Source organism: Coturnix japonica, chromosome 8 (genome assembly GCF_001577835.2).
Source record: "Coturnix japonica isolate 7356 chromosome 8, Coturnix japonica 2.1, whole genome shotgun sequence".
Taxonomy (NCBI): Eukaryota; Metazoa; Chordata; class Aves; order Galliformes; family Phasianidae; genus Coturnix; species Coturnix japonica.
The window spans coordinates 12,834,855-12,845,335 of NC_029523.1; the positions used below are offsets into that span (position 1 = coordinate 12,834,855).

General features: G+C 40.5%; 1 long non-coding RNA gene across 1 annotated transcript; it reads right to left on the reverse strand.

The window, feature by feature from the left end:
• Positions 1 to 4,226: 4,226 nt before the first annotated feature.
• On the reverse strand, positions 4,227 to 6,918 carry LOC107317389. The gene is made up of 3 exons (XR_001556863.2): positions 6,755 to 6,918; positions 5,329 to 5,445; positions 4,227 to 4,339 (listed from the first exon to the last, which is right to left on the reverse strand). It is a non-coding gene; the product is annotated as an uncharacterized LOC107317389 (long non-coding RNA).
• Positions 6,919 to 10,481: the final 3,563 nt, after the last annotated feature.

The window sequence follows — 10,481 nt, forward strand, 5'->3', positions numbered from 1 at the left end:
AATGTCTGAGGCTCTACTCTCACTGCACGTTAAGCAAAGATTTCAGAGAACTGTCCCTGGAATAACAGGAATGTAGATAACTTCTTTCTAGAAAACCAGTGGTGTCTAACCCCCTGAATGAATGTCTTCATGAGCTACCACTATGAGTTGAGGAAAATGTCGGTGTAGTGTCACCCATTCATACTGCATTTTGCATTGATGCAAGAGTATTGAACTGGTTTCAGTGTGTAAATCCCTACTGCTTTTGGACCTCACAGGGATGCTGAGAGTAGGAGGTTGCCATATTCTCTGCCACAAGTAGATCAGTCCACAAATGCATGCCCAGGAATAGCAAAGTGCTGCATTGTGGTTATAGTAGCTCTTTCTGGCAGCCTAAGAGGAGCTTTTCCTAATACAGTGGAAATTGTGTTGATATTCTTCTGACTGATGCCCAGTAGAACAATGACTGAAAAATAAAACAAATCCAAACCTGAACACATTTTGTTCAAGATAAGTACTGGACATGCTGATATGCAAGTATACATGCCATGTAGCATGAGTTAGAACGTCTGTGGCATGGTCCAGAGCCACTGGATTTGAGTCTGGGAAGTTATTTTTCCTTGTGACATTAGAGGTAACATTTGCTCTTCTAACCTCCGTGGACAGTGCATCAATATGGTTGTTATCTGGCCCAGCACATACCTGCATTGTGCAAATGGAAGTGGCTCACTTAAAAGAATAGTTAGATGAGAAGGTGACAAAGTGATGTAGTGGTCACAGCTGTTCTAAGCTCAGTGCAAGCAGTGAGAGTAGATATCAGCCTTTTGTTAAAGGAGAAAAAAAGTACAGCTTTTCCATCCAGTCTCGAAATCTGCCCCAACATAATGCAAGCAGACAGGTTCAGTGCTACCTAAAATTATTTTGCCTCGTCAGTGAACTGTGGTGTTTGCCTGTTCATAAGTACTGTGGGCACCTTATTGTCTGCTCCACTGCCATCTGACACACAAAATTGAATCAAATACTATGTCCAAGTTGTTGTCAGATATCAGATACAGAAATAAGCATGCTTCCTTTTGTGTTTCAGCTATCATGTTTTGTTATGTCAGACTCTGGGATCATGCTACCTTTGACTGGGTCTTTCTGAAGGGAACGTAAGTGATCAGCAGTTTATACTGATTTGAGAGACACAGCAGTTGGTGGACAGCAGGTAATTGAAAGTTTGCAGGGCATTATACCTAGCTGTCAGCATTGCTCTAGATTAGCATAATTGTTTAAAGCATCGGTGAGGACTGTTACATTTAATTACATCTTATTTACAGGCGACCTTCTGCAATATTTGATTGTATCTGAGAAAGTGTTAACTGAGGTACAAAAGAAGCTGGACCTCTGGAGAAACAGGAACCAATGCATGAACAAACTCATTATAAATTAGCTAAATAATAATCATTTTCTTCTTCCAGAAGTAATAAGTTGTCCTTAGAGCACCAGAAACTGTAATCATTGAAACCTTGCAAAGAACATCTCAACAAAGAAGATTTGTAGGGGTGGCAGGAAAAAGACAGCTCAACTTTCTAAGTGCCATGGACCAAGCCAGGTGAGAGCATATTTTTGCTTAAGTACCTCAAGAAAGCAGGAGCTTCTCTGCACAGGTAGCGCAATTAGGATGGCAAAATTTTAAATACTCAGACCAGAAAGTGAAATGAGAAACCAGGCATCTTGGAATGCCTTCCATTTTAACACTGCAATGCACAGTATATGGCACTGGCACTTCCACCCTCTCCTGAGAACATTAGTCTTTGTGAAATACCTATGGCCACACAGCATTCGGAACTATTTATTCCTGTTGTCCGTATTAACATAGAGTATGTTCTGTTTTATTCCCTTTTATGAATATTCACATCAGCATTTGGTTTTGTTCACAGAAATGTTTGTGAAAATGCTGCTTTATTCAAATAAAACCTCCCTGTGTAGAAAAAAGAAAAGGAATTGAACAAGAACATTCATCTTTTGCTATTCAGCATTCAGTCTTCTCCTCTTGGAGAACTGTCATTCATCCAATTAGGCACAGGCACAATATTGCATGACTCAAGCAAATGATTACTCCTTAAAAAACTACCCAGGGAAACAAGCTGTTCACAAACGCTCCATAGGCTCACCTACAGCACACACAGAAAATTGATGGAGTTCAATGGGATTATGGGGAATATGAAAAGCTAAACATGTGTCTAAGTGTTGTCAGGATCAGGGCTGATGCGCACATTCACCACCATCAGGAACAGCTTGTGAATTATTAATGATCAGAAAAATTGCCTAAATTAATTGGATAATTTATTTGTAATGAATAATTCGAGCAACTCTATTCCTGAATGTCTTTCTGCCCTTGAATAAAGCAGTTTGGTAGTGCTGCCTGCCTCTTGTTTCGAATGTAGTTAAAGCTTCAATTAGGCTTGCCTACATTGAAACTTGACATACCAGTTTCTTTCACGTATTTGTACAGACAGAGAAGCAAGTCTGTATTTGGGTTGTATTTTTGCAGGGTTTGAAGTCTTGTTCAAAGATCTTGAAAAATTGAATGACTGAGGACATAGACTGGAATTCTGCCCTTCAGTTTATGTGCAAAATCAAAAACATGCAAAGTTTGGTACTATCTGAGCTTCATCTGATAAGGCATACATTAAAGTATAAAAAGAAAGCCCAGAAATAGGAGACTTGTCAGTTTGAATGTTAGTTAAATAAGTACATAAGATAAACAGTTCAGTGAGGGTTATGTAGCTGAATTTTCAATCAGGACGCACAAAAGGCTGTTACAACAGCATCTTCCATTACCAAACCCATGCAGGATTTGTTGCCCAGTGTAGCAGGCAACAAAGGGAAAATCTACCAGTTTTAGCAAATCTCCCATTTTAAATTAAATTTTATTAATCAACTCAGAACATCAGAATTCTCCCTCCCACCACATTTAAAAAAAAAAAAAATAAAAATCCAATTCTCAGCAGTTTTTGGATGAATCCATCTGCTGTTTAATTAGCACTAAAATGCCTTTTTCCCACAAATATGCATTTCACGCCAACAAATGGGAATCACACTATACTAAATTTAGTTAAATGCATCTCTGTGTTTAGTTTTAATCTTAAAATAAATTACTGTTGCCATTCTGTTTAATAAAGTTGGATGAGTAGCTGCAAGTTTTTGTTATATTACCATTTGATTTCCCCATGTTATAATACATTTGTTAATTTGCTTTGTTATTTTGCTTCACTGAAGTATTAGGTTTGAAATAACTGGCTCAGAAATGTACAAACTTACCTCTTAAAAAAAGAAAGAAGCACATGGTGATAGGTAGGCTGATATTCAGCAGAAGATGGGAGCTGTTTCCTCTGCTAGAAGAAGGTCAAGGGCACAGAAGCCAGGCAACAGGACAAAAGCTGAATGCAGTAACTTCTAGCCACTGTCTGAGGACAAACCAGTGGCTGTAAAACAAGCAAGAGTGTTTCCACTCTTATATATATTATAGCTTTCAACTAGCTCCTTAAGTACACAGCAGAAGTGGGAAATTCTTTAAAATTATTCTTTAGTTTTTAATTGATTCATTTTGAATTATGTGCTCTCTTTCTTTCCTTTTAACAATCTTCTGATGTTGAGAAAGTAAACTAATGAGTCCAGTATAGTAATATCTGTATAATCAAATGTACTTAATTTTATACCCATTTATAGCCTGTTTCCAGCACTAACACACGGCTGTGATGTACCAGTTCTGTTATATAATGCAACAGACTGTTTATTCTTTGCTTTTAAGCTGTTTCTGTTGGAATAAAGGAAGTCAGTGGGTGCTTTTTTTGCTGACCTTTGCTTTTACAAGTGTTTGTTTTCACACTACTTGAATTTTAGGACAAAAATGAGCTGAGAAGCAAAACATAAAAGTATTATTTAAAGTGCTAAAAGTGAAAGACCTCATTTCAAGCAATGCAAAGAGCACTCAGGTGAAAATACATGGCAAACCCATGCGCTTCTTTAATTTTCCCTAAAAGGCTCTAAAAGTACAATAAGAAAAATCCACATGCATTAAATGATTATCACCATTCAGTTGGCCTGTGGGCTATTGAAGAGCAGTCGCTTGTTAATGTGGAATGCAATCTGAAGTGTATGAGTAGTGAAGTATGCTCCAACTGGAGTATATAAAAGTGACTAAAACATGACTATATAAACATGGCTGCTGTGTTATCCCAGAGGATTTTACATACCTGTGAAGTGTGTCCATGCTGCTGAGGGATGGTAAATGGTCACAAAACCTCCAGTTCACGTCAACTGCTTGGCTGGCTACATTGTCACATGAGGCATGGAGAGCAAGGCCTATCTTCTCCTGGAAACATTGTGTGCCATACAAAACAGCAGATAAGAGTGACTGTTAGCATGGGAGCTGTGGTGCCCTCAATATCTATAGCTCAGTGAGAGCAAAACGTCTGTCTCCCCAGGCATCATCAGTAAAGCACCCACTGTGGTTACAACTCCACTCTTTGAAATATTACTGGCCTGCAAAATGGGGTGCAGTCTCAGCTACAAACACAACTCATCACAGATTATAAAGTTCCTCCTAAGGTTTTTAAGGGCCTTCCACGTAACTCTTGGTCTTAGATTTCTGTAGGTAGAGAATGGACTCCTTTCTTATCTGCAGATTTTGTATAAGAAATTCAGGCATCACTGTTTATTGTGTTTTGGTTTTCATTTTTTTTTTTTTTTTTTCACATGTGTAATTTGTCTGGATTCTGCAGGTATCTTTTTTTCTACATTTGTTCTTTGGTGTTAATGCATTTTTTGTAGAATATGTGTAAATAGATATGAGCAAACTGTGTAAAAGTTATTCAGCTACCCAGTGAACCATGTAATCTGTTGATTCATAGAGACAACAGATAATAGAGTGAGATATTTGCTTTACACTGTCTGTATAGTATCTAGGCACAGAGTCAATTTGTGTCCTGTCGGGGCATGTTGTACCACACTATATTATCACTTTGAGGATAGGCAATTTGGGTAATGAATATGTGAGCTGGATGGGGGTGGAGAAAAATATCCAATATCTACAAAGTAGAAATGTTGAACCAATGTTTTTGCTTCCTCCTGGTTAATTCAAAGCACTGTCATCACAGACAAACTCTTGCTATCTTGGAAACAATACTGTTAATTAACTTTTATCTTTTCCTTTATCATATCAGGAAAACTGAAATAATATACTAAACACTGACGTTTTCTTTGTACAGCAAGTTCAAGTAAAAATGCCCTCCTTTTGGGAAAACACAAAAATTAAATAGACATAAATGAGCATTTTGAGAGCAGTTGGAGGAAAATTGTTACCAGTTTCTATGCTCTATCCAAGCAGCCATTTGATAAAGCTGTGCTGAACTCCTCTGCTACTGCAGTCCATTACTATGCTGCTGTTTCAGCCACTCCAAACAGCCCTGGGGTTGACAGCTGTGCAAATGAGCAGGAGACACAGAATAATGACAAATAGGCCACCCTCTGTCCACTCCCCAGAATATGATTCACAGCATCAGAGTTTTGTTTTCTTGTTAATACTTCTCATACCAAACAATCTTGCAAGCAGTAGGATGCGTGTGAATTTTCTAGCATTACGTAGTTCCATAAAGTATCTCTGCATACCCCACCGATATCTGCAGAAGACCATTACTGAAAGAGAGATGTTCCAGAGTTGAGCAGCTTCATCCCCTCCAAACATCTCTCTTGGATGTACTGAGAGGATGTTGTGCAGCACAGGAACATGGGAACATCAGAGATATGGCCAGGATCAGAACAGTTTAGCTGTGTTACTCTGGATTCCCACTCTGGATTATTTGCCCTTATAGTTCAGCAAAGTAGTCTAGGTGGAGTGTGTGTTCAGGTTCTGCTAGTCCCAGAACCTCTCATTCCTTTACCTCTGCTCCTTCCACCAGACACAGCCAGATATATCTGGGGGGGTCAGTGGTCTGTGCCCAGCCAGAGCTGCTGTACTGGGGCTGCACCAGGGTCCCTCTGCACCCCTGCCAGGTGCTGCAATGTCCTGGACCACACCAGGTAGTTGCAAGCACAGAAAAAAGGAGGCAACATGATAAAAGTGAGATGTATTCACAAACTCCTGCAGAGGCACAGAACAAGTGTTTTTTCTTCTCTAATCAATGTGATTCATTATCTCTGTTGAGGAGCTCTGCTGAAGGAAAAGGTCAGCATTGTGGTATACATTGTACAGATACAACAAAAATCAGCCTGTATTTGCATGGGGCCAATTAGTATTGGTGGCAATGGGCATGCTTTCCATGACATCCTTCAGCTGTGGGTGCCAGGTGAAGTCAGCTTCTTTATATGCCTTAAACAAGAAGAAATTTTGGACGAAGTGCATACAAGGAGGCAGATTTGATTGCATTAGAAACATTAATTCTCAGTTTCTAGCTACTTATATACTTATACATTTATTTGGCAATAGTTCACACTGCCAATTATTACTATAACAACTCTGTGGGTATAGCTTGTGGATATGTTTGTTCCCAGCTCCTGTTGCTATTTGTGCACATAGCACAAACTCCACCTTCAGTTGGAGATGCATTGGCACTGCTAGCCACACAGGTGGTGCAGGTGGGGGCCCATCACCAGTGCTGCTGCCCTCACTGAGCTTCAGCTCTCCTCTTGTTCACCTTCTGCAGCAATCTCTGCTCTTAAGTTCATCTGTTTCTCATAGAAGCTAAAGTTACCCTTGAAAGAGAGGAAGGCCTGTATTGTGAAATCTTACCTGCACCTCATTCTCCTCCTGGGTGGCTCCCAGACTGTCCTGTCTCATGACATGGCTCGTGACCATGCTGCGTTCCCAGCTGAGAGGATGCTGCTGGTTTGTTTCTGCTTGGCAATCTCCCTGCCATCCTGCTGTATGGATCTCTTGTGTATGGTGTAAGCAGGAACTCTTTGAAAGAGAAGTTAGAAAATGTATACTATCAAAATTTCAGTTTATCTATCTTGCATGTATTTTTAATGACAGTCACTTTCTAACTTTTTTTTTTTCGATACAAACTGCAAACTTGTTCTTGAAGTAAATACAGTTTTAGTCTTCTATTTTTTCTCCCTTTATTTCATTTCAGTTTAGAGCTTCTGCCTGAGCAGCCAGGGAATATATATAATAGGGCATGAATACATTCTTATAAGTATTAGAACAAGTATGGAAACACAGAGCCCTTGGTGACCTTGCTAGTCCTCTGCTGATCACTTGTGTTTGTTGTTGTAGGAAGGCAAACATAAGTATAGAAGTGTTATTGAACAGAAAACCCTTCAAAAATTTCACCAGTCTTTTGTATTCCAGTTGCAGAGCAACGGGGGGCCGCCCTGCTCAGAAAGCATACTTATGCAAGTATTAAGAACTGGCTGAGATAAGAAGTAAAGCTTAAGAGACCTTCATCATTAGCTGCTAGTGGTGGAGATTAGTGATCCTACTACAGGATTACAGATGGAAAGAGTGCTAGTGTTGGTTAATTGTTCATTAATGCTTGTAAAATAAGATAGTGGTAGTAAAACTTGCTGTTGTCTACTCTCTCAAAGTAAATAAAAATTGGATCTGTTTGTCAATAGCTGTATTGATGTTAACGGGAATGTATTTAACAGATCATTTTACAGTGTAAACTGCAGTCCAGCTCTTTCAACATTTAATTAGATGCTATTATCTTAATAAGAAATAATTCATGCTTTAAATAATCTCTTCTCTGTACACAAATGTTTTATCATTCTAATTAGCGATGCTTTCACTGGGTTGCTTTTCAAGACTTGCATATAAATCTCAGGTGGAATATTACCTCTCTGTAGACCCACGGATTTATTTTATTTACACTACCTTCAGCACTGCCATCCTTTCCCAGCAGTGCTCTTCTGTAACATTAGGGAACAGCAGCTGAGTTTCAGGTAGTGGGGGTCCTCTCTGTGCTGCAGCCAAGACGTCTGCAAACTTTTGCCAGCAAAAACCTTTGGGCAGGGCAGCAGCAGGGCTGCCCCGCTGCAGGACTTGTGGGTGATGTGCTAAGCTGGCAGGAGGGGGACTGCAGCTATTAGGAACCTCGAGCCTTCTGACACGGGCAAACTTGAGAGGCAAAGGAAATCCTCCATTTTAAATAATAAAAGGTAAACCTCAAATGAATGCTAATCCTGGAAAAAAATACGCATTTCCTAGAAAGAAATTGTAGCTGTCCAGGAAATAAAAGAAACAAGAAAAGTCTGTACCTTTCAAGCTACTTCCCTATAGGATTTTTAGCATAAAAAAATCAAGGGGTCTGAGTCCTCTCCTTCATCACACCCTCACCAAATTTCCACCTGTGTGCCCTAGTCAAGGATAATGGCATAATGTTGTTCAAGATGATTTGCACTGCCCCAGTCTTCAGTCCGCTTTGTTGGCCCCTTGGCAGAAGCCAGAGGAGCCTGAAGGGTGGATTTAGCTTGTGTCAGGTGCCATCAGCCCTGGGGGGAGTGCTGCAGCATCCTGGCAGTGACAGGGTTGCTGAGGAGTCCTGGCCAGAGACTTGGCACAGGCAGCAGTGTGAGAAGCTGCTTTGTTCTGAGAGTTGTCCTGACTGGGGATTTGGTAACCAACATAAACATTCCTGCTGAGCCCCACTGATGTATCTGTCCTGCCAATGTCAGGGACCATGGGAAGGAACCACTGCAGTGGGCTCAGTGGACAGGTCACTCCTGCCATCATCTCCAAGCAAACAAGCATGTGAGATGCTCCAAGGAGAAAAAATGAATGCAGCTGTGCCTCTGTCAGTTGATAAGAAGCAATACTGCTGGTTAATTGCCTCAAAAGTGTTAACCAGCAGTTCATTAGTCTTAAAGATTTAAACTTGATAACCCTTTTTATGTGATATAGAATGAGAAGTGAATAAATAATTGCATGCTGAGACCTGCCACTGAGATACATAAGATGTTGGTTTAAGACAGAGAAAAACAAAACCTGTCTGAAATATTTGGGAAGATGAGAAAGATGCAAGTCACAACCTCAGTCTGCAATATGAATCCAAGCCCAGCTTTTCTGTAATGACTGTTTTGATAGGAGTAACAAATAATAGCCAACTTGTCTGCGCTGAGAGTTAACCCCAGTACGGAAACAAAACCACTCTACTCTTAATTTAGTAACTAAAGAAGAATACCATAGAGAGGCTGAGTGGGAGATTGTAAGAAATGCCGTAGCTTTCCTTATTGCTCTTTCGACTTCTTCCCTCCTGCAGTATGTGTTTATGGGCGCTTCTTCAATCGCTGAGGCTATAAATTACTTTCCTAGCAAACTGCCCTAGTTCTGCTTTGGACACAACCTCTGGGCCTGGCAGTAACCGTTCAGTTCAGGCCATTCAACAGCGGTATGATGGGCAAAGAAAAATAAAGAAATCATTATTGTGGCTTTGTTATATTGATGGGAAGCTATGGATTTGGAGTACAGCCCTCTGGTTCCTCCAGTGATTTTAAGGGATGTGTAAATAGAATATATACCACTGTGTGGAAGCTGTTGCTTAAAATCAAAGCTTGAGCAGCCAGATGAATGTGCCTGGTGCCCAGGTAATTGAAGGAGAGAAGAGTACAACATGCAGGTGTCCAATTTGGGGAATGTGGCAATGTAATTTCATTTAAAATCAAGGTATGCATTAAGACATTCTTATGTACAAACATATGACTGCAAGTGATTAGGAAACCAGAGATCTCATGCTTTTTTTGTCAATATTCTTTTCTGGAATAAACTCTCTGAACAGCTGCATTTAGCATGTAAATGGGATGCTAGAGTAAGGGCATGTATGATGCTGGTGGAGACCAGAAAGATACTCATGGTTTGTACTGGAATAAGTGAACGGTGAAGCCCCTCTATGGCTGGATGAGAGGAAGCTTCTGAAGAGAGGTCTTGCCATTCATTCTACCTCATTACAGCTACCTGACTGATAGCAAGGCTGCAGCTCAGTGCAGCAGCTCATTAGTAAGAGAAGACTCTGACATTAGTTCAGATGTTGATCGACGTGACTGGTAGTGTGAAGTCTGGATTGTGTTGTCAGAATGAGCTTTGTCATCTGCATGCAGCCTGATGGCTTATCTTGGAGAACTGGTTTATGAAGAGTGTGTTAAACTGTTTGCCAGGGGATTTAATGCTCACTCAGCCGTTGTTTGACGCCATGGACCAGCGTGGCTTTTTCTACCTACCAGCTTACAAAAGGCCAGGTGAAAAGATCAGGAAAAGGCAAGACAAATTTCCAAAGCTGCCTGCTTCAGCCCAGGGCCTGCTCAGAGCCGTGAGCTGTGTGACGTGAGTGCAGCTGCTTGAAAGTTAGGTCATGGCAGTGCTCATGGAGGTGCTGACAATATGCCCATGTGCCCATGTTGCATGTGTCAGTGCAGTTCTCTGGCAGGACTAATGTATTGCTGTTATTATCCAGTCTTTTGCTCTAATGCCACATGACAGAAGGGAAAAATCTTGCGTATCTTGGTTCTCCATTGGAGCATTA